Source organism: Hydractinia symbiolongicarpus, chromosome 4 (genome assembly GCF_029227915.1).
Source record: "Hydractinia symbiolongicarpus strain clone_291-10 chromosome 4, HSymV2.1, whole genome shotgun sequence".
In the NCBI taxonomy this organism is placed as follows: domain Eukaryota; kingdom Metazoa; phylum Cnidaria; class Hydrozoa; order Anthoathecata; family Hydractiniidae; genus Hydractinia; species Hydractinia symbiolongicarpus.
In genome coordinates this window covers 27,043,604-27,069,635 of record NC_079878.1, presented here as the reverse complement: position 1 = coordinate 27,069,635, position 26,032 = coordinate 27,043,604, and the positions used below count along the sequence as shown (strand labels likewise).

The window sequence follows — 26,032 nt, the reverse complement described above, 5'->3', positions numbered from 1 at the left end:
CTCTTGTCGAATTTATTCCCGTCTTCTAAATGAAATTGATAATCACTAATCTCTAAGCGCATATAAAGTTAGTGAAGTTATCATAAATTGACGGAATGGAAATTTTCTGTTTTTAAAAATTAATGAACCAAGAAAATTTGCTTACTTGAACATGATGCTTAACAGACATTTTTATACGAAGTGCAAGAGGAAGGAATTAAAGTGTTTTATCTGGTGAGGTAATTTTTATTTTTTCATTCAGAAATAAAGTTTATATTAAAAACTATTTTTCATCCACAAGTTTTCTAAATACAGAAGCATTACAAAAAAATTTTTATTTCGTTTATAGTGTAAAAGAAAATCACAGAATTTTACAAAGTTAAAGAGCAACAAAGTCAACGTGTTTCAAAAAAGTAAGTAACATTTTTAAAGCGATGGATTCTTAGTATTTAAAGTGCGTAGATTTTTGAGGGAACATTGTTATTACTTTCGCAGGCAATAACTGAATATACAAAATGGCGCGAAATATCAGTAAACTACGGTGTATGAAGTGGCAATGGTGTAAAAAAACAATGGTGACTGCAGATTTTAATTTATCCACGCTTGTTGGAAAACATCCTTTAAAGTTTTGTAATGTTTTGGCTAAACATAAATTGTTCTTATATTCTAAATAACAAATCATTTTTTTAAAAACCATACAGAAATATACGAGATGAGGGAGGCAAGGCAAATTAATTTTTGGGACATTCTTCCTCTTTCGGACGAGATATTTTTCCGAATTTAGATGTGTTTAGATGTGTATCCGAAAATCATCTAAACGTTGTGCAAGAAAAATATATTGCAGGCATGAGCAATATAAAAGGATGTATCAAAAAATACAATTAAAACAGTTCTTTAACCAATTTGTATTTACTTATTTAGATGACTTTAACAAGATAATGATGACAACAAAAAGTTGCTATGAAAAAAAATGACTGACGCAGAGAGGTTGTTCCAAGGTGGTATGAAGTGTTTTTAAGTTTGTGTATTCATTTTTATAGTAAGCAAATAGAAGTGTGCAGTAGGTGTGCCATTTCTAGTAAACTTAGTTCTGTGTATTTTTTCCGCTTAGATATGTAGCTAGGATCATCATTCTTTCTGTGCGATGTAATGAAAAAAGTGCAAAAAAGTCATAATTTATATATCATCTTCAAATCGCTGTTAACAAAAGCGACTAAATAGTTGACCATAATTCAGTCATTCGTTTGCATTACCACAGTTTAAATGTTTTGATTTCTATTCATTTTTTAGACCAGGGTCAAAAAGTTGCTCTTTTATATCATATATATTTTAATTACGCGGCATTTTTGTGTTTAGTGCAAAAATCCCTTGTCAAACTTTAATCACAAACCTATCGCATGCTTGGGGTTTACTAAAACATTAGGAAGGCAGTTTTAACTCCTGTGCAGTTTCACTGTGGTACCAATTCCCCGCTAAAAGAGTAAAAAGTTTTAAAAAAATTATTTTACACAAAGTATTGTCGCGAGAAGTGATGAATAAAATACACAAATTTTTGTATTTTGTTGCTAGAGACCATATGACACGTGAAAAGTATACAATAAAATGACTTTTTAAAGTTCGTATTGTAATACAGTTCCAATGCAAGATTATGTTTGTTGTCTTAGGGTATTATCGTCTAAGCTAGCATTTCTTTAAAAAATTTAAAACAAAAGGAACTTCATTGTGGTACCAATTCCGCGCTAAGGAAGTAAAACAAACTCAAAACCTACATTTCATTCAATTTCTACCGTTCAACGGTTGCGTCACACATTCGTACCAAAAGGAATGTAGCGACAAACTCTCGATATTACTAAGTTAGGCCGCTTTCCCTGAAGCGGAGTTCTTCGGAATCTAAATAAAGATATAGGTATATAAGAATGAAGATATAAGCAGAAATTATGTTAATTGAAAACTTACAATACAAAAAAATATAATAATACCTTTAGAACATTTTCGCGAAATATAAGGACTTGCCAACTTTGCTGAAATTAGTTGTTGCGAATTGTATTTTCTAAGAATTTTACCTAAAATTAGGTCTCAAAACAATTCATTTCAGTAACGTTTACCAATGTAAGATAGTGCTCTTCAGGTAAAGGAAATATATCGACAACAAGAATAAAGTGAAAACACTTGACATTGCTTCCGGTTTGTAAATTTATTAACTTCCCATTTCATTACTTCTAATTTCAAAAGAATAACAGCTCGACTGAGTCTGTTTTCGAAAATTTGATTAACATTTCTGCAATATTTAGCAATTTTTCAAGATCTGTGTGAAAACCGGAAAGAATGTGAAATAACATTTATTTAGCTTTCAGAAATTCGCTCTAGAATTAAAGTAATTGAATTTTAAGCAGATAAGTGGCATTTTGAACAAATTTCAAGCTTTTGATGATTTCACAGAAAATGTGCTGACGTAATCAAAAATTTATTGCTGCCATTTTGTTTTTTTTTTGTGACGTACTATAAGTGTGCCAAGTTATTTAATTTTACTAAGCCTATGAAAAGTTATTGAGGGGGGGGGGGGGGGGGGGGGTGGGCGGATTCCGCCGTCCCCGGTCGTAATATGTTCGAAAAAAACCGGACCGAATAGGGTTAAAACGAATTTTGGATTCTCTTCTATCAATACACGGCCGTTCTATTAAATAAACAGAAAGTGTATAAGTGTTAAATAAATTCTACTCGCCACTTATCGTAATATTCGCGATTTTAAAGAAATCAGTTAATTTTACGCTGGATGTAGTTTCCACGATGTGAAAACAAGGCATTTATACTAATCAAATTAGAAAAGTTAGTGAGGACAAAGTAAATTCTTACAGCCCTGAAGTGTATTACAGTATATTGTATACACAATACTTCAATAATCAGTTGCAGGGTCTGTTATACAAGAATGATAGTTTGCCTGTTGGGTCGGTTTTCTATATGAGAAAAGTTTATACGGCGCGTGCATTGTTTGGTGTATCCTCTTCTTTAATTTGGTATAATGTGTAAAGAACTTATTTTCATAGATATGTGCTTACTCTTGCAAGCCTTTCTTATTGACATATGTCCGTTGTATGTGGGATTTAATACGATTTGACATTTGACATCTTGTGTACGAAAAGCTTTTTTGGCCCTTGTAACCCTGGGGGGCACAAAGTTACCGCGGGCCATAAATCCTGAACCACTTGTGCTTAAGTGATGAAACTTAGCTCAATTGCAAAATGTCTTAGTACGAACTCAATCCAGGTAAAAAAGTAATTTGATGACGTCATAGGCATTACAAATGACGTGAGACATGTGAAAAATGGTCATTTTCCCAATTTTTTAATACGTTTTAATTTCTAGAGTGTTACTAATGATATAACCTTGATTCTTGGTAGATTTGTGGAATGAACACAAAATATGTGCTTCACATGAAAAAAGTAATTTTAATGACCTCATTGGGATAAAAAAAGACGTCATTTCGGCAAAATTCTTATTTTAACGATAAAGATAAAAAGACCCGTTCTACCAGAAATATTAATGCTCATGTCATTAAACTTGGCATGTATGTAAAACATGGCGTTTAAAGATAATCGAGGAAAGGAAAACAATATAATGACGTCATATGGATCTGAAATGACGTCAATTTGCTGGATCGATATTTCCTTCAAATCTGGTCTGATATTTATCCCTAGTAACCATATATCACCTTACGGTTTTCAAAATTGCAAAGAATTTACCCCCGTCCAAGAAAAGCAATAACCCCAGCAAAGTACAAAATTTTTCAAAATTTTTTTTCATCAGAAGCAATAATAAAAGTTAGGAATAGTCAAAAAAATTTTAGCACTTTATCTAAAGTTATCCGGAAAATTTAAGCTAATTTTGGCATAATAATTGTACAAAATTATATTTATACAAAAATAGAGTAGCTATATAAAAATAATTACTAATGTTAAATATCATTGCCACGTTGGCGGTTAATTTAACCATATAATGTCATTTAACATGGAAAACAGAAAGTGATAAGCGCATGTGTCGTATGTAAAACAGAAAGTTTAAAGTACTGCAACCTAACAACGATCTTGGTTATATATATCTATGAGTTATATACATAAGTAAACAAAAACGTTATTGATCCATTCTGTCAAAACAAAACAACAACGATACAAAAAACATGTAGTTTTGTATCACTACGTCAGTTCATTTTTATGCGCGCGCAAGAAATGAGGTAAAATTAAAATGCCTGACTTCGAGGTTAAATTCTACACTATCCCCCTTTCCCCTTCTTGGTTTGTAATTACTTTTTTTACCTATAAGTTTTCACCTATTTTGAATTTGTCATTTCTACGGTATATTGGGCTTCTTGTATAGAAATTCTTTTACAAATTTTGCTACCCGAACTTAAAATAGAGTTACTTTGTCAGTAAAATAGCATACATTACTACTACTATGCAATTCGTATTACCAATTGAAAGTTCCTGTCGCTTAATTGTCAATTGCACTAAAAATTACTGTCAATGGCCTTTTGACGTGGATTTTAAGTACCAATTGTAATGATTTTTTATAATTTTAACTAGGATATTCTTATACTACAAATTTCTCCTAGTATTACTCGCTCATAATTCTAGCTAATTTATACCTGGGTACACTGTATATAAACAGAGCTAAAAATAAACATACCATCTACGTTTTCAATCGCTAAAATTATTTCTATCAAAGTATAACTTTACGACTGGTTGTAACGTTTGTGAAACGCAGCTGGTGTGCACTTACGTCGCAGTATTTTGAAATTTCATAATTTTCAGTTCATGGATGCCAATTTTTCACAAGGTGAGAGAAATAATTTTATCAATTACTTGTATTTTATACTTTTGACTTTTTAACTATCCTACGCATGTGCTTTGGTAAACTGAACTGTTGTATTGGCCAAAAGTATTGTCTTCTTGCTTTGAAGGTCTTGTTTACGTATTTTTAATTATTAAAATACATGTATTTTTAGATAAGAACAATTGTTACTTTGATGGATTTAAAGAACTGTTTGAGCAATTCCTGTAGATGGACATAAAGCAATTGTTTGCATAGGATCTTAAATATTAACTTGAAAAAAATGCAACTTGAACCATGCTGCTGTTTCATATTGATAAAACATGATCACGCACTGATTTTAACCAATTCGGCTTTTGATGTAGTACATTTACAAAAAATGTGGCATATCGTATTGCAGTGTATGTAAATACAGTTATCTTTTGCTTGGTGCTGTCTAATAAAAGGAATGGTTCATACAAACATGGACAAATTTTACTCCTGTTGAAGAATTTAAGATATCAAGATATTTGCGACATATATCTCATAAAGTTCACGACTCGTTGAAAGCAACAGTTGTTAAGGATGCAACATTTTGACTTGATCTATCGTACAAGAAATGCTGCAGGAAATTCCTTTCGACTGATGATTTTTTGCACAACAATCCGCTGGTAGTAGGTGATTGCTTTTCCGAAACTCAAGAATATGTTATGTGGAAAAATCCAATTAAATGTGAAAATTCAAAATATTTAAAAGAATACTTTTCAAATATTATTAATATGGATATATACGTAGCGATTTCGAATATTTGAAATCGTGACTGTCCTTTTAAATGCTAAACTTTCATAAAAACATTTTTCGTGGCATACATGAACTGAAATTTTCAGAATGACTTCTGCGGTTAATTTAGAGTAACAATCACATTAACTTCGTTTCACAAACACAACCACCCAATTCTGTTCCAATATTGTAAATTCTTCAAGCCAACTCAAAGCTAAATGCGACAAAAACGGGACAAATTTTTTGCACATAAAATAGGGATATTACCACCTAAAGTCATTCCCTGTATGTAAAGTTTATCTTCTTCTGTAAATTTAGGCTATCACAAAATCGTTATCTTCAATTTTTTATCCGGGTAGGAAATGAAAAGAAAAATTATATCTATTGCTTAAAGTCAGTTTGAGTTGATCAAACATCAGGTTGGAGCGTTATTTTAATAGAAAATCCTTTCATATGTTTAATTAAAGAATATCTATATATTTAAAAGACATGTAAAATTAATACTGAAATTAAACCATAAACTCATGTTAGCATTTTTCGCGAATCTAATTTTTCTATAGCTTATACGAAATAATGACCTAAATAAACTTTAAATATGTATACATTGTATTTCCTATAAATATTCAGGGAATTAAGAAAACTTACTGATCCTTTTCATTATATTTTGAAATATTTCCACTTTCTTTCCTTCTATATCTTCGTAAAAACCAACAACAAATGCCTAATGATTTTAGCGCGAAAGAAACTGACACATATATAACTTCGCTTCAACAAATAATTTTAAAAAACGTTTGCAACTTCAACTTTTTTTAAGAGAAAAACGTTGTGTGTATTTTTAAATTCGATGCGACTTCTTTTCCGTTCGAATATTGCCTCGTTCAAAAGTACGATGTTTTAACAAAGCAAATTGCATAATTTTGGTCACATCTATTGGTATTACAAATTTGAACAGGAAACTTTTGCGCTTTCTCTCTTAAAAATAAAATCTTAATAAAAAAGTATCCCTCGTACAATCTCCAAAAGTCAGTCAGTTATTGCATTTGTAAAAACCGTTTTTTATTTTTCTAAGAAAAAATAATTTTTCCCTGAAAGAGTTATCGAATCTTACGTTGATGCGACATTGGTACAACGTCGTGTTGAAGTATAAATCCGACGTCTGATAACCTAGCGTTAGATCGACGTCGGTTTATTGTCGGTATGCGTCGTCGGAAATCCTGATGTTGGATCGACGTTGGTTTATGGTCGAAATACGACGTTGGAAATTACGACGTCGAAGCGACGTTGTAACAACGTAGCCGACGTTGCGACGTAGCAGCGACTACCAGCAGACGTCTGTACGACGTTGTGTGCCTGATGGGTAGGATCCGGGAAGAAGTGGATATGGTGCAGTGTTATTGTGCGGTGTTATTGTGCGAGCAATCTTGCAGAGGAGTACAGTAAAGCGAGAGGAGTTAAGTATTCTTTAGTCGTTGCAAATGATGGCCGTTAATAATGAGCTAATTTGTTTGTTGCTGATGCTTCATTGTTGCGCATTGCTAATGAATGTTAATGTATTTACTATTATTATTTCAAAATTTTTTCTTTTTAAAATGGCATTTAAAAATATTAAAAGATATAATTTTAAAATAACATTTTAAATATTTCAAAATATATATATAAAAAATAAATATATAATTTAAATATATTTCACCATCAACAGCAGCACTCATGCGTGAACAGTAGAACGCAGCTGGAACAATCACCAGACTCACTATAAAAGAGACTACATTTAAAGACATTTTTGAACATCAAATACAGATTAAAAATTAAAAAAGACATTTTTTCACCATATTAAATGACACGTTGATTGGGGGATAACAGAGAGCATATGGAGGCGTGTATCTATAGCTGTCATCTTCATCATTGGGAAACTCAGGGTACAAAGGAAGAGGTATTGGTGAAAAAAGAAAATGATGAGATAAACAGTGACGGAATCAGAATATTCTAAAAGGTCTTGTGTTCAGTGTTGTTTGGTTTAATTTATTTTGATGTGAGATTTTTGTTTTTTTCCAAGACACTTAACGGAATAACAAGATAAAATTATAGATTAATAATATAAATTAAAGTAAAACAATGCATATAAAATTAAAATTTAAAATCACAATGATAAAAAGACAATGTAAAATAATAAAATATAGGATACAGTAAAAATATTTATATAAAAATTGAAATTTTGAATGAAATTAAAATAGAAGAAAACCCTGATTGTATAAATATGAAAATTGTGAGGATTAGATTGAGAAAACGGAAAGAATTATCGCGTGCGAAGTTTTGTACTTAACGTTGACAATGAAACAATGATATTGAAACAAAGCCGTCCAATAAGATGGTGATTTATACTTTTAAACCGTTTTCATTTTGATCGAACCTTTGAGCAATGCCTTTTTTGCCTTATTTTGTTTTGCATTGGGAGCAATACTGAATATAGAGGACGCACATGTAATGCTGTATAATGTGATTAGTTCTCTCATTTGATACACATAGTATGCTACCTTAACTTCTTGTTTTTTACATTGAGGGCTAAGACTCGAGCTAAAAAGTTTTCCAGCATCTATTTACCGATACTTTTCTCAAATCTAGATTTTTAAGAAAAGTGCATTGTAGGATTTTTCGTGCTATATAAATATATGGTTAAAAAGGCAGAAAGAAAGTTATAATAGCATTTTTGCAATATTTATGCGATAAATTTATTTAGTCTAATATAATAATACGAAGTATATGTCATCAAAACCACACGAATATATACATTTTCTTGATCAAAAGTGTAAGCTCTACACAATGGAGGAAACATAAGAACAAGCTTCTTAATTCATTTATTGTGTATTTGTATTACTGGTGCATTTACCACACCATCAGAACACATCCAATTATAAAGTTATAGAATAATGCACGATAGCTGATTTTAAGAGAAAAAAATACATAGGTAGACTTGCTTTTTTTAAGAATCATCAGTCTTAATATCTATAAAATTAGGAATAATTTAAAGAGCAGTGTTAATACTTGATCAAAATAACACCTTAAAAATCAAATTCCGAATTTGGAAAAATTATTGGTTCTTTCTTTGTTTTGATAATTTTTTTAAATAATATGAGATTTGCATAAAAATAAGGAATGGAATGTTGGTTTTGCAAGATTCACGAGTCTCAACGAAAGATAAAAAAATGTTTATTGCATTACATCAATTGTATACATTTCTACCCAATTTTTGATTTGAATTTCAGGACAAGATTTATCTGAAAATGTTTAGAAAAGAGGACAAATATCAATATTTTGTGATTTGCTGTGCGTAGGTTTTAAAAGTTAATCCTGTTTTCTAATTTGCGTACCAGTAGGGTTTAAAAAAACTAAAATTCATGTCCATTATGCTTTTTTGATCAGAATGACAAATCTTGTAAAAAACAATCATTTTCAGAATATCTTTCAAATTTATTGTGTCAATGTTTGACGTAAATATGGCCTCAGTCAGTAAAAGCTATTTTCCACTTCTAGACAGGAACAGAAAAGCTTCTAAGCATGCATAAAATGTTCACACCACGTGAGTTAAAAGTTTTCCTTCCTGTTCTGATCCGGGGAAAGTAGAACCGACATCAACTTCCTCTGTGCAAAAACGACCAGTATAACATTAGTAAACCAATCACATTTAGTGAGAATTGTTTAATTCTCTGTATGGAAAAAGTGCAACAGTATATGAAATTTTCAAGCAGTAGTGTTCTTCTCGGCTCTGTTTGGAAGTTTAAAGTGGAGAACAGGCTTAAGTTAAATAATCACCATTAAGGGCACATTATAGAAAAGAATGATGCGAAATTACCAAAGCCCTAAGCAGACAATCTAAAAGCCGCTTGCATTCATGGTTTGATTGGATTCGTTTGATTACAAAATAAATAAAGCAATACAAACAATTAAAAACTTTTTTCAGATTTGCTGATGTAAAGTTTCGTAAATTTTGTAATTCGTAAACTCAGCTCTCAAGGATTCCAATTACGCCTTTATTTGGAACAAGTGTATATTTTTATTATATTGCGTCTTATGACAGTGCAAAGGTATTTATGTAATTCCGACTAAAGGTAAAAGTAAGTTTCTTTCTTCAAGCCAGTTATGGAGGTTCACAGGAGGATCAATTCTAAATTAAAAATATACGGAGTCATTATGAATCACCGGCGACATGCAAAAGCAAGTTAGGGAGATGTGATTATATAATAATGATTATAATATAGAAGTTGTAATACTAACACGACAGTAGCTACCATCCATTGATTTACCTGTTTTGCGTAGAAATACCTCAAGACATTCTCCGGTGTAGCGTTTTGATCCGGCTGAGAAAACAGAACACCCTGAACACCCTTACAGAACACTCTCAGTTTTTGATTGGCTTTGAACGTTCAAAATAGAACTTCTGCGTTACATCAAAATAATTAAAGTCGCGTGTGCTCAATTAAAAAAAACGTTTCTTTTTCTATACACTTGTGCAATAAGTTCGATTCAGATAAATCATTGTTACAGGAACATTTTAAGGACAAAATAAAATTGTTAGAAACGCGCAAAAATTGATTTTTAGAATTACACGAAAGCGACGATTTCATAAATATATTATTTACGCAATGAATTACCAAACTGACAATTAATAATGAACAAGATGCCCAAAACACGTGAGCATCTATCCATGGCATGTGGAAATCCTAATGCAAAGTGAATTTGTGTAAATCATTTTTTATATTTTTTGGTTTGTAAGTTCTTTCATAGGAATTATGGCTGAGGTAGTAGTGTGCCTTCTTTAACTAATTTAGTTTTTATGCCATGCTCCAGGATTCTGTTAACTAAATTATAATTTACTTACGGGACTTACTCTTACATAGTGAGGTAAAAAAAACACGAGAAAACGAGAAAACCATATTATTGTACAACGTTAAACATACCTATTATGAACATCCTCGTCTTCTATTCCGCGAATATCCTCTGGGTTTAACCTCCTCCTCCGCCTTGCTCTCACCAAAACAGGTGCACCATCATTTTCCCTGCAACAGACAACGCATATCTCTATTAAGTAACACAGTGTGATAACATATTAACATAATAACTAGCAAAAACTTACGCCACTCTCTTCACTGCTCTCCTCGGATTCTAAATTAATTAAAAAAAGTAAACCATTAGTATTAAGTGGTCATTAGAGCGAATGAACGAATACATTTTCCGTTATAAGGAACTCAATATAGAAATTTCTTTTTACGCATGATTTTCGTTTTATTAGAAACATTCAAAATGCACAATAAAATGCGAAGATTTTGCAAACACTCTTACATTGTGAGGTACAAAATAACTACTAAAACGAGAATATCATTTCATTGTAGAACGCTAAACCTAATCATTATGGACATCTTTATTTTCTCCTATTTCGCAATTTTCCTCTCGGTTTAATCTCCTCCGCCTAGCTCTAACCAAAACTGGTGCACCATCATTTTCCCTGCAAAAGACAACGCATATCTCTAATAAGTAAACAGTGTGCTAACATATTAACATGAGTAACTAGCAAAAACTTACGCCACTCTCTTCACTGCTCTCCTCGGATTCTAAAATAATTAAAACATAAGTAAACAATTAGTATTAATTGGTCATTAGAGCGAAAAAAGGTTTATATCAGGTTACCCATTGGACAATTATATGTAGAATAAATTTTTCTCCATTCCTCCACACCTACGGGGGCTTGTTGTTGTTGCTGAACTTGTTGTTGCTATTGTGGCTGATGTTGTTGTTGTGGCTAATGTTGTGTCCTTTGTTCTTGTGTTAGGGTTCCTGTGTTTTGTTCTAAAAAAGGCGATAAAACAAAAAAACAAAGAATCGTTTGGTTTGTGCATTATGTATGTGTTTCCCTGCAATGTATCTTAGTTGCAATCTTGTGTTTTTGATTTAGAATTTCTCTTTTAAAGCCAAAAGGAGGTTATTAAATTTAAATAGATACACGCTAGAAAATTTTCTATGAATTAAAACTTGGCAGACTTGTCTGATTTAAGATCTGCTTTAATAACACGAAAAATTTGTCTTTTACTGAAAATTACAAAGAAGACCAAAATTTCTGGTTTGCAAGTGAGATGTTTTTTAGTGGTTAACTAAGGGCTACCAGAACCTAAGAAAAGACTGATTTCCTAAGTCTGGGTCAACCAAACCATTTAAAGAAAAGACACATTGATGACGTTGTGAAAAAAACTTTAAACTCTGTAGCAGTTTTAAGCTCTACACACTATAGACAATGCGGATACAACTGTTTTTTAATAGCACTTTGACGCTGACGTCAACAAAATTTAACCCTTGTATCTTCTTAACTGTTCGTTAAAAACACATGATCAAGCGTTTAAGCTATACACATTTCTGCACTGCTGACGTCATTAAAACTCCCAAAACTACTTTTTTCATTGCCTCTTTTCTCTTTATTAAAAGTCACCAAGGAAGTAGCAAAATGTTTTAGTTGTTCTGCAATTTAAAGAGGCCAGATTGCAAAGGGATATGAAAAGTTTAGTGCTTCTTTAGGATAAAGTAACAAGTTCGTATTATAATTTTATTAGAATTCGACTTTGTTAAGTTTACATGCTAATCACAGATATTTGTTTATTCTTTCCTTTTTTACGTATGCGTTTACCCAGTGGGTACATAAAGTTATTATAACGTTATTTTTAAGTGTTTCTTTGGTTGCAACGTTTGGAACCAAAAAATAACGTTATTTAAACGCTAATTTGCAACGTTTTCCACACATACCTAAATTAAACGTGTTTAAAACGGTATGAAAATAACGTTCTTTAAATACCCCTTGAATGACGTATTTTTAACGTTGTTAGTGTGACGTTATTAAAACGGTATACGATTATACGTTTTTGTAACGTTTCTTTTCTAACGTTATTAAAACAAACATAAATTTAACGTTTAATGAACGTTGTGAGGAAAACGTTTTGTGCACGCCACTATATGGTAATTCTTATTATATATAAAAAGTGTAGCTAGCCATGTAGCCAAGGTTTAAATATAAATAAAACTGTTTCTTTATTTTTTGAAAATGGTTTGGGGCTTGTCAGTTTTGTAATGACCATAAAAAGAGTTTCTTTCTTGAATTCTTGATGACTTGGCTTTCATGTCAGTGTTGTAATGACCTGCACGTTTAGCCTGTCGTGAAAGAGTTTCTTTTTGAATTCTTGATGAATTGACTTTCCTGTCAGCGTTGTAATGACCTGCATGTTTAGCCTGTCATACACAGCGATTCTTTTCTTGAATTTTAGGTGACTTGGCTTTCTTGTCGTGTTGTAATGACCTGCATGTTTAGCCTGTCGCACGAAATGACTTTTTTCTTGAAATTTTTATGACTTGGCTTTCATGTCAGTGTTGTAATGACCTGCATGTTTAGCCTGTCGTGAAAGAGTTTCTTTCTTGAATTCTTGATGAATTGACTTTCATGTCAGTGTTGTAATGACCTGCACGTTTAGCCTGTCGTGAAAGAGTTTCTTTCTTGAATTCTTGATGAATTGACTTTCCTGTCAGCGTTGTAATGACCTGCATGTTTAGCCTGTCATACACAGCGATTCTTTTCTTGAATTTTAGGTGACTTGGCTTTCTTGTCGTGTTGTAATGACCTGCATGTTTAGCCTGTCATACACAGCGATTCTTTTCTTGAATTTTAGGTGACTTGGCTTTCTTGTCGTGTTGTAATGACCTGCATGTTTAGCCTGTCATACACAGCGATTCTTTTCTTGAATTTTAGGTGACTTGGCTTTCTTGTCGTGTTGTAATGACCTGCATGTTTAGCCTGTCGCACAAAATGACTTTTTTCTTGAAATCTTTATGCCTTGGCTTTCATGTCAGTGTTGTAATGACCTGCATGTTTAGCTTGGCTTTCATGTCAGTGTTGTAATGACCGTACAAATGAAAAAGCAACACGTGATAGAAACCTCAAAGGAGAAAAAAAATTTATTTATTATAATTTATTAATATTTTATTAATACTGAAATTTTTTATGTGTTCCATAATAATTAACGCCGTTTGTATTTCACCGATTTTAATTTTAATAAATTTATATTTCTATTCTGTTTTTTTTTTAACTTTCTTTCCTGCGAAATTCACTTAATGACGTTTTTAAACGTTTCTTAAATCACCATATAAGGTAACTTAAATGTTACAAATGGAACATTATTTGAACACCCTGAAGGAAGTGGTTATTGAATGTGCAAACGGTACGTTATTTGACCGTTAATTGAACGATAAAAATGGCGTCTTTTGAACGTTAAAAAAACGTTCTTGTGCCCACTGGGTATGTTGCAACTGTGAAACAATTTTAAGACTCTCAAGGAGTAAGAAAATGTTCTAAATTAATTGTCCTCGAAAAAAATAATAAATGTTCGATTTACACTTTACAGTACTTGCAGTTTATACCGAATTTATACCTATATCTTTTCCATTTATTTAAAAAGTCATTTGTCGGCAGAATTTGGTGTAGGATTGTAAAAGTTATGTTTTTACATGATGGTATGTTGTAGGAGTTGAAAACGTTTGGCCAAATACTTTCCCATTTAATTTTTTTTTCTGTTTTTGCCTCCCATTTTTTTGTGCTTTGACTGGAGATGGTATTTCCTATGCAGTACTTAATATATTTTTGACAGTTTTAGGGTTTCTTTATTTTGTTTAAATAAATTTAAAATGCTCTTATAATGCTTTGAAACATTGCAATCTATAGTTATTATGCATGTGTTTTGTCTTAAGTAGTTCCATGACTTTTTGTATTTGCTAATTGTTATAGCCGTCCAGTATCTCGGTAGAAATCTTGAGGTGGAATTATTTTTTTCTTGTTGTGATTCCATATAATGTTTTAGTATGAGAGCATTACCTTGTTCTTTGACATTTATCAAACCCAATCCGCCTTCTTTTATTGATCTATATACTGTCTCCATATTCCACAAAAAACTAAAAATATTTTCTTCTATTTCTTATGCCGCCCATTTGGGTATGAAAAGTATGTTTGCAAGGTGCCAAATCTTACTAAGAAGAATAGTATGTATTAGCAGGATTTTCCCTTTATATGATAAATGTCTGTATTTAATTATATTTAATTTGGTTTTAATTTTATTTATCTGTTTTGTCCAATGTTCATTTATATCATGTAATATGTCGTTACTAATCGTAACACCTAGGTATTCTATATGTTCTTGCCAGTTTATTTTGGATTTTTCTATTTCGTAATTCGTTTTCTTTTCTCCTATCACCAGTCCAATTGTTTTTCGTGATTCAGTTTTGCACCAGAGGCTTTTTCGTATTTGTCGTATATTTTTAACGCTTCGTTGTAAGATGCTAAATTTTGGAGAAACAGTGTCGTGTCGTCCGCATATTAAGACAATTTATGTTCTTCCTGTTTTCCGGGAATATATATACCTCTTACCTTTGGTTCTGTCCTAATGCATACAACCATTACCTCTGCTAGGAGTACGTATAGTGGTTGGGATAGGGGACATCCCTGCTTATTCCCCTATTTATTTCGAAAGTTCCTGACAGATGACCGTTGTTAACTAGAGTGGCTTTGACATCTTTGTATAGAGTTTCTATGTAGCTTATGAAAGGATTTTCAAATCTCAATCTTTTTGTTGGTCCAATTGTATGACGAATACAGTGCCCCCTTTTTCTTTATAATATTGAACGAGATCACGTAATAGAATAATATTGGAGAATAAGTTTCTGCCCGGCGATAATAATGGCGATAAGGACAAGATAAGACTGAGAAACCAATTTCTTTGCAGTCTGTTGTTTATATAGCATGATTCCGCGCCAAGGAAATTGCGCCACTGACCGAGTACTGATGGAGCTGGTTCTTACAAGCAGAAGATTTATTAACAAGCTTTTTTTTACCATAAAAGTAGCTCTTAATAAATACCATGTAATGTATCTATTATGTTGCAGAAGATAGAACTAGAATACGCAATAAAAATCGCATTAACGTTGTAAAAGTAATTCCAAATTAAAACGCTCAAAAATTATTATTGCGCATGTTAGAGAAAAAAATGTATCGTAACAAAAACACGTAGTTGGGGTTAGATCCTTTTAAAGAGTGCATTTTGGTTAGAGGCTTATCAATCTCTTTAAAACTTCTTTTTGACCGCACGGTAGCACACGTACTGCTTTTTAGCAGTAATTAATGTACCTGTTGAATATATAAGTAAGCCAAAACGAATGGAGCGGCGTTTTAACAGTGGCCAATTCGGCGTCAAATCTGCTGTGATGTCACTCAAATTCACAAGAAACAACTGCTTAAGAGCAGAAAGTATTTTTTTCTTCTGTAACGCGAGTTTTAAACAAAAGGGTGCTTAGATAAAATTCACTGGTGAACTTGCCATTAATTCAGCTAAAATCTTAAAAAAAGGCCCTGTAATACCAACTTATCAACTATTTATTTGTAAATGACCTTTCCAGACAGATAAATTAATTTTTTTTGGATGTTGTGCAGCTGCATAACTTAGAAACACTGCATGAATGCCCATGCAACGAAAATTTCACTCTGAATGTTTCGTTTTTGAGCTGACAGCGCTATTGTCACGATATCACCAACTTAGTTCAACTTTGCTCTGTCATAGATTTGAAACTAATAGAACATACGCTACATCTCTTTGGGTCTTAAAATTAGTACTTTTGTCCGACCACTGTAAAAGCGGAATTACCGTTGTCAAAACTATGTTATCAAAAACAGTGCTAGCTAACTATATAATCAACTAAACGTAAATCAGTTTTGATAAAGAGCTACGCTAATGGTTTTTGAGAAACACATCTAAATCAACAAAAATAATTGCATTAAGCATGTCGTATATTGCCATTACCCATCAATCTTCCACAAAGAGGTTATGAAACACATCAAAATTTACAAAAAATCAGTCGTTTCAGTCCATACAGTCATCACCCATTAGATTACAAAATCATAAACAAAACAATAATAAATAACTTAACACACACACTTTAAATTCTATAAAATTTGTTCCACTTATCATATTGCATGTGGTCCCCCTTGTAAAGTGCACAGGTAATGTGAAAGAAATTATAGATAAATTCGCGCCAAGGAAATTGCGCCACTGACCGAGTACTGATGGAGCTGGTTCTTACAAGCAGAAGATTTATTAACAAGCTTTTTTTTACCATAAAAGTAGCTCTTAATAAATACCATGTAATGTATCTATTATGTTGCAGAAGATAGAACTAGAATACGCAATAAAAATCGCATTAACGTTGTAAAAGTAATTCCAAATTAAAACGCTCAAAAATTATTATTGCGCATGTTAGAGAAAAAAATGTATCGTAACAAAAACACGTAGTTGGGGTTAGATCCTTTTAAAGAGTGCATTTTGGTTAGAGGCTTATCAATCTCTTTAAAACTTCTTTTTGACCGCACGGTAGCACACGTACTGCTTTTTAGCAGTAATTAATGTACCTGTTGAATATATAAGTAAGCCAAAACGAATGGAGCGGCGTTTTAACAGTGGCCAATTCGGCGTCAAATCTGCTGTGATGTCACTCAAATTCACAAGAAACAACTGCTTAAGAGCAGAAAGTATTTTTTTCTTCTGTAACGCGAGTTTTAAACAAAAGGGTGCTTAGATAAAATTCACTGGTGAACTTGCCATTAATTCAGCTAAAATCTTAAAAAAAGGCCCTGTAATACCAACTTATCAACTATTTATTTGTAAATGACCTTTCCAGACAGATAAATTAATTTTTTTTGGATGTTGTGCAGCTGCATAACTTAGAAACACTGCATGAATGCCCATGCAACGAAAATTTCACTCTGAATGTTTCGTTTTTGAGCTGACAGCGCTATTGTCACGATATCACCAACTTAGTTCAACTTTGCTCTGTCATAGATTTGAAACTAATAGAACATACGCTACATCTCTTTGGGTCTTAAAATTAGTACTTTTGTCCGACCACTGTAAAAGCGGAATTACCGTTGTCAAAACTATGTTATCAAAAACAGTGCTAGCTAACTATATAATCAACTAAACGTAAATCAGTTTTGATAAAGAGCTACGCTAATGGTTTTTGAGAAACACATCTAAATCAACAAAAATAATTGCATTAAGCATGTCGTATATTGCCATTACCCATCAATCTTCCACAAAGAGGTTATGAAACACATCAAAATTTACAAAAAATCAGTCGTTTCAGTCCATACAGTCATCACCCATTAGATTACAAAATCATAAACAAAACAATATGCAATGCAGATTAGCTTATCAAGTGCTGCAAAGATGTAGGATACAGAATCAGTAGAAAAAAATAGTTCGACCTATTTTTTAATTTGTCAACAAAATTTATTAAAACAACATTGATAGTTAAAATAACATTGGGTTAATTATTGTGGAGCTAAGTCCATTTTCCAATTAAGCAAGTGGTGATATTTCTTCCCAGGGAACATTTTCAAAAAGGCAGTCAGTTTTTAACTTATGACGTTTAGTTAAGTTCCGGTTATGACGACCTCCAGATTAAAAGTATTTTTTCTCAATTCAAAAAGATATTTTTTGAAAAAGATGTGTCTGTTTTTAATTTTGCGTACTAAAGTGCCTTTTTTACGCGAAATGTGTAAATCAAAATAGAAGTTAAACACGACGTTGTAAATTTGTTGTCTCAAAAAAGAAAAAAACACAAACAAAAAAACTGCAAATGAAAGTTATACCTAAAGTGTTGTCGTTTTAGTTATGTTTTTTGAATGATTTATGATGGCTTTTGAATTATGTTTAGAGAAAAACAGTCTGTGATTTAGAGAGGGAAAAAGTGAAGAATTAATTATTATTTTAGATTACGTAACCAGTACCACGTCAGTGAACACGAGACGTCTTAAAAAACGTCTTTAAAACGTCTTTTAAAGACAAGATGAGACGTCTCTGAGACGTGTCCAACCCATTTAAAGGCGTAACGCCTAAAGACGGCTTTGGCTGACAGAAAAATGTCGTCTTTTTTGTGACGTATGAAAAACGCTTTAGAGACGTTTCAGTAGGTACCAAAACGTCTAAAAGACGTCTTTACTTAGTCTCTTTCAAACGTTATAGTGGTAAGGCAGGCCTGTTTTAGAAAATTTTAGCTTATTAAGGTTTTAGTTATTTTAATTCTGATGAAGGTGTGACAAACCAAAACAATAGAAGGGTTAAAAAAATGATGATGAAATATTTATCGGAAAATTTATATTTCCATCAATTACATAAATAAACGATTTTGTAAGAATAATATAACATACACGCTTTCTTATAAGCAACAACAAGGAAAACAAGAACAATACTTTTGGAGACTGTTCTTGTTCTAAAAGATGGACTTTCCTTGGTGTATGATCAATGTGCAGCAGATAAGAAAAAATCAAGAAAAAATCAATCGCATGCGCATCAGAAAAGTATAAATGCACGTGTCGTAACCTCGGACAAGCGTCGGCCTTTGATAGCGTGTAAGATTTGCAAAGTTTAAGACAACTTTAGCGTCATATGCTAATTCTGTAGTAGTAATTCTGTTCTTCATACACTTTAAATATTGTCTTTCCCTTAAAAGCTTATACAAGAATATGCCAAAGCCATAGTTTAACATTAAATGTAAATCTATAAAAATTACTCATTTCAGTTGCATACCATTCTCTGCCACAAAAATTTACACAAAATGTAAAAATCAACCAGTTAAGAACACAAAAATTTTTCTTTTTAAGTATGATGATCCGTGATGATTCTGAACCTAAATGTCAAAAAATCAATGAGCAAAGAATACACTTGAATCAACTATTTTGGAAACATTGCGTATGGTTCATAAACAAAAGTTTGCACAAAATGTAAAACAGAATGGTTTTTGAGAAACACATCTAAATCAACAAAAATAATTGCATTAAGCATGTCGTATATTGCCATTACCCATCAATCTTCCACAAAGAGGTTATGAAACACATCAAAATTTACAAAAAATCAGTCGTTTCAGTCCATACAGTCATCACCCATTAGATTACAAAATCATAAACAAAACAATAATAAATAACTTAACACACACACTTTAAATTCTATAAAATTTGTTCCACTTATCATATTGCATGTGGTCCCCCTTGTAAAGTGCACAGGTAATGTGAAAGAAATTATAGATAAATTCCAGCGTGACTTCATTTGTTTCCTTTTTAGCGGTAAGCTCCTTGGCTCTGGCTTTTGCGTGGCAGGAAAAAAGCTGCTAGGACTTGGTGAAGAAAGGTCTATTTCTTCTAATGGAGACATCGTTGGGGTTATAACTATTATCGAGTGTAGATTGATAGCTTCTGATTTATTTGAATTCATTAAAAGTTATAAGAATGCCTTTGTTTGAAGAAATGAACTGATAATTACTTTGCTTCACCTAGCACCCCAATCCTTTTCCCTGCCACGCAAATGCCAAAGCCGAAAGAGCTTACTACTGAAAATGTAAACGACGAAAGTCATCTATACTATATGGGCATAAAAATACATCCTACTATCCTGCAAAAGTTCAAGTCTTTGAAAGATTTTGTAGGTAGCTAGCTAGCTTGTTACATCATAATTTGTGCTCATAAAAGAAGAGAAATTTGGAAACTATAGTACTTAGCTATAAATAATTAAAAAGAGGAATATCAACAGAAGTCATAGGTTAGAGCTAGCCATATGGGATGGGAAGCTGGACTTAGAGGCTTACATTAGCTAACGAACAGTAGCTAAGACACCCAGTTAAATATACCTAACCTAGGAGCACTTACCTAAAACTAAAGCTAGCTATTTATGCTTAGTAAAACACATATAAAGAGAAGCAAGAGTAATGTAAAATTAATAACACTACAGTCCAACAAACCAACGTTTTCCGTTTTTTAGTCAGCCAAAAGCTTTATGTAGCATTTGGAAATTTAGGACAATACATTTGTTACGCGCCAGGGCACATGAATTATGCAACAAAACGTAAACAAATATGGCTACATACGCGGTATGATAAAAAACTGTGGCTTTTCCTTGGAAATGCGAGTCTGCTTTCTCCACCGACATAAAAAACCAAACGTCTAAAAATATCAAAGCTCTTACTATTTGTGATTTCAAATCCACTTTAAACTCAAGCCTTTGTTTCCTACTTCTAACTTTACTTTACATCTAGCTCCACTTCTCACTTCACTTTTCTACTTCTTCGCTTGGTTTCTTTTCTTTTTAAATATGTAACTATGCTTTTTTAAACCACTTTTTTCCTTTCTTTCAAGGTAAAGGGATCGTTCTTCTGTGCTTTTTTTGGTGGCCTTTATTTTCTACTTCTAATTTACTTTACTTCTAGCTCGACGTAGCTCCACTTTCACTTCCAACTTCACTTTACTACTTCTTCACTTGGACTTTTGCCTTTTTAAATATGCTTTTTTGAACCACTTTTTCAAGATTAAAATGGACATAATTTTTTCTGAGACTTCAAAGAGAATTTCGGCATCATCAAAGGAAAATGACGATACCAACTTTGCCTGTCACAGACACACTTAACTGGCGTATTATTATATAGATAGTCGATAAGGCCCGTGGAAAAATCCACTTAGGAAAAAGGCCAAGGAAAAATAGGTTTTTTTAGATGTTTTGCTGCATATACAAAAAAAGGCCTTAAAATCTTACACTAAATGTCAAATCGCATTAACTCCTCCACACAAATCTTACACAAAATAAGAAAGAACAGCTTGCAAGGTGTAAAAAGTAAGTGATTATGTTGAAAACCCTCAGTATTTTATTCTGAAATGTCAAAAAGGAGGCCTGCAAGTGTTAGCAAAAATCAACAAATATAAGTTATTTTACACATTTTAAATATTGTCTTTCCCTAAAAGCCTATACCAAAATATGAAAAAGCCATAGTTTCGAAAACATCAAATTTAAATCTAGAAAAATCAGTCATTTCGCTTGGAAACCATCCTCTCCCACAAAAACTTACACAAAATGTAAAAATCAACCAGTTAAGAACACAAAAATTTTCCTTTTTAGTTCCGTACTGCCCTTTAGCAACAATTTTGAACCTAAATGTCAAAAAATCAATGAGCAAAGAATAAACTTGAATTAAAAAAGATCATTGTTTTGGAAACATTGTATACGGTTCGTAAACAAAAGTTTACACAAAATGTAAAACAGATCGGTTTTTAAGAAACACATCTTAATCAACAAAAATAAGTTCATTCAGCATGTCGTATATTGCCATTACTCATTAATCTTCCACAAAAAGGTTATGAAACACATCAAAATTTTAAAAAATCAGTGATTTCAGTGCATACAGTCCCCACATTTAGATTACAAAATATAAAAAACAAAAACAGTTTCCATCAGAACATTAAATATATAATTTTTTTATCATCAGCAAACATTTATCCCTACAAAATTTTGTAAAATTCTCAAGAAAAACAAAAACGCGAAACCATGGAATTTTCTTCCCGCAAATACAGTCACAATCACATACAGTTAGTTCTCCCAAACAATAGTTTACAATACAAAATATAAAGCCAAAGTTGTTTATATAGTCTGAAGATGTACTTAGTGTACGAAAAGCTTAACAAATAAATACTTTTTAACTTTCAAACTCGTTTTATTTTTTCTTACTTAGTAAAATATGGCTGTTATTTTTACCGATAAAGACATCAGCTTTACAATAGCTTACAGTGAAGTCTGATTTACAAAGATTTGTTCTTTCAGTATATGCATTGCATCTGGTCTATTTCCACAAAAGTTTACACAAAATTTTAAAAAACAGCATTTTGCAACACGAAGAATATGAACTGACAACCATACCATCCTCTTATAACCTTTTTAACCCGCCCAAATCATAAACCCATGTAAATTTCCAACCGAATGTAAAAAATCCCTGTAAAAAAACTTGCATTTTACCTGTAGGCTGACAAAAGTTTAACGGGATTTCAGAAACAAAACAATAAAAATAACTTAACACACACACTTTAAATTCTATAAAATTTGTTCCACTTGTCATATTGTGGTCGCCTTGTAGATTCACAGGTAATGTGAAAAAAATATACTCTATGGCCATAACAATGAGTCACACCATCCTAAAAGTTCAAGAAAGATTTTGTAGTTAGCTTGTTACATCATAATTCGTGTTCATAAAAAAAAAGATAGGTTAGAGCAAGCTCAGCTTGGGATGGAGCCTTAAAGCTCATTAGCTATCAGCTAACAGTAGCTAAGACACACTTATATTCTTAAGTGGAGAGACTGAACTGAGTCTATAGCTAGCTCTTTATGCTTAGTAAAAGACATTAAAAAGAGAAACAATAGTAATGTTAAAATGATAACAGTGAGTTCAACAAACCAACGTTTTCCGTTTTTCCAGCAAATTAGTTTGTTCTAACAGCTTTATGTAGCATTTCGAATTTTAGGACAAATACATTAGTTACGCACCAGGGGAAACATTAATTATGCAAAAAAATTATAAACGAATATGGCTAGCTTTTTTACTTTTAACAAAACGTGTTAAAAACTTTAAGAATTTGGAGCTTTAATGGCTTTTTTTTAAGAATGCGATTCTGCTTGGCAATTTTAAGTGTACTACATAAAAAAAGTAACACGTAGCTTCAGCGACAAATATATCAAAGTTCTTACTTTTTCTGAATTCCAATCCACTTGAAACTGTAGCATGCATTTTCTACGTCTAACTTTACGTTACTACTTCCTAGCTCCTCTCTTCACTTCCGAAGTAACTTCTTGTGGCTTTATTTTTCTACTTCTACTTCTTTGAGTTTTCTTTCTCTGAATCACTTTTTGCACTTTTTTCAAGACGAAGGGACCATTCTTTTGTGTTTTTTTCGGTGTCGAGGGACACCATTTTTGGAAAGTTAGCTGTTAAATTTATTTCAGCAAATCAAACTGAGTCGTTTTCATCACGTGACGTATACAAAGTAAACCCGCTAACAAAATAGACATATTTTTTTCGGTAACGCCAAAGATATTTTCGGCAACATCAAAGGAAAATAAACACATCCACTTTGCCTGTTACAGACACACAGACACACTTAGCGTATTATTATAAGAGATTATTTTGTTTAGTAAACTGCAGGACAGGGAAAATACATAAAAGATAAGAAAAGTTATATTTATGAAACATGCTTTTGAGTGAATTTACTTTCATACTTGCAAATGCTTTGTCCTGTTTTTGCTGTCTTTGCCTTATGACACCTAGTAGCTTCTTTATGTATATCATGGAATAAAGAAGTGAATAATGCTGATGCAGTTGGAGTATCCCCCCCAAAAAAAATGCATGAGAAACTAGATATATAACAATTTCTCTATGTGAAAATACTACTTGAACCAGAACTTATACGCCAACAGAGATTTTGACATCATATGAAAAGTTTATGATATTTATCTTGCAAGTACCTATTTTCTGTTGTGTTCTACATTGAGCATTTACGACGTCCGGAATAGATGAAGTTTTAGAAACTTTTTAAAAAGCAGAATATAGAAGTTCAATACACGTTTTTGGCCAAGTACTGGAACTTTATAAGCAGCATTGTAGCTTCAGTACTATTTGTGCGACAATATTGTTTCAAAACTGAAAAAATGTTATTAAGGTGATCTGTTCCGAAAATTTAGTTAACAATTGCCTCCAAAGATGGCTTAGCTTGTATAATGACATGAAATCATGAGAAAATCGGGCACAAAACTTCTGTAACAGGAAGTTGTGAAACTTTACAGATAATACAATTTTAAAGAAATCCACCTTAAAGAATTTGTTTGAAACAGGCTGCCAAAGTTCTAGATTTGCAATTAACTATTAAAGTTTCGTCAGTTATGTTGCACTTGAATAACGACAGCCGAGACAGCTTACCTTATACGCTCTGGTTGTTGCTTCATGTTAATGCATGTGTGTTGCACCTCTCATCTTTGCTATCCTTATCACAATAATGCACAAACCCGCTGCCAGCAGCCATTATAAAAATAATATAATGACAAGTAAAAAACCCAGTTAATTATTCCTGCTCGCATAGATTTTTAAAGATCATTAAGTGCATAATTAAAAAATTCATGAACAGATCAAAACATTCTACAAAAAATGTTGTGAAAGAACTTTGGTGTGAGATTTTTTGTTCAGTGTATGGATTTTCTCAATTTAATCACATGAATTTCGTCTATATCGACACCAGCTTACTTTAAATATAGTATATATATTTTATATATTATTATATTTTTTTGTCGAACAAAGGGCTACAAAACTTTCTTTTTTTAATGCAGAAAGTGAGGAAATATCGCGTAGCTATATAATGAAATAAAAGCCTAAAAATAGATAAATCAGTCATAAACAATTATTTTAAGTAAGTACCTTATTTAACTTCTTGCACTCAATGATTTTTCAACCAGATTTGAAATTCTTGTTCTGCTTTTTGCGACAAATAAATTTAAGTAAATCTAAATATTTCGGTTTTAGGTACCAATTTGAAAAAGTAAAAAATTAATGGCACTGAGACAGGTATATAATATCAGATTTTTATTTTTTGCTTTCTAGTAGTCATTTCGATATCTTGAAAATTTTTATTATTTGTTTAGACACGTAAAAATAGCTTCTCTAATCAAAACAATATGAAAAGTATTGTCTTGAAGGAGTTGACCACGATGGATTTGAAAAATTTCGTATTAATGAGTTCATTTGTAAGTTGGTTTTATGTAAATAGGGGCATTTAAAAAGTATGTCAGCTCAAATATTCACCATATCTGACCACCTCTCCCCCCTTGTTTGCTCAAGTTCACTTTTGGCATTGCACCCGCACAACCATAAACAATGAATCTCATATCATGTCAAGGAAAATAAAAGGAACATTTATTTTTTAAAAAGCGAATGTACACAAAACAAATATATCCTTCTTCGTTTTTGTTTGTTATACTACATGACACCCTTCCTCCTCTGTAGGCAAACATACTTTTTCAATGACCCGCTCTCAGATTCAGTTCTTGCGACAATTGTATGTGAAAAAAGTTGCTGTGGGTGCTAAAATTATAGTATATAGTTTTTCAGTATTTTTTTTGTTACGGGAGAGCGTAGCGTATCCCGTTTTAATTACAGCCGCGACCCCTCCTCCTACTACTACTACTCCGCGGATTTCGACAGGCGGTCGGGCGCACTTATGTGGGCGTAAGGCGTTTTTTGGCTAAGTTGCCGGAATCCGAAAATTGAACGCTTCTGAAGGTCCCTTTGAAACCATTAGTAGCTGAAGTTTGTGTGGTCTTGAAATGTCACGAAATCTTGGAAATCCTTGCTGATTTTTTAATTATTCTATGCAACGTATTTTCTCTCAATCCATTTAAAGATTGTGAGAATCTTATTCTGTTTATATTTTGCTCGGATATTGACATATCTGGGAACAGTATTTGTCTTAGACGAGTGCTTTAAAGCTCAGAAAGGACTATCTGGGGACAGTACTTTTTCTCAGGACGGTTAAGTACTTTACAAAATA

General features: G+C 32.2%; 1 long non-coding RNA gene across 1 annotated transcript; it reads left to right on the top strand.

The window, feature by feature from the left end:
- Nucleotides 1–229: 229 nt before the first annotated feature.
- LOC130642157 (uncharacterized) lies at nucleotides 230–25,239 on the top strand. Its single transcript, XR_008982552.1, has 4 exons — nucleotides 230–554; nucleotides 901–977; nucleotides 25,009–25,050; nucleotides 25,128–25,239. It is a non-coding gene; the product is annotated as an uncharacterized LOC130642157 (long non-coding RNA).
- Nucleotides 25,240–26,032: the final 793 nt, after the last annotated feature.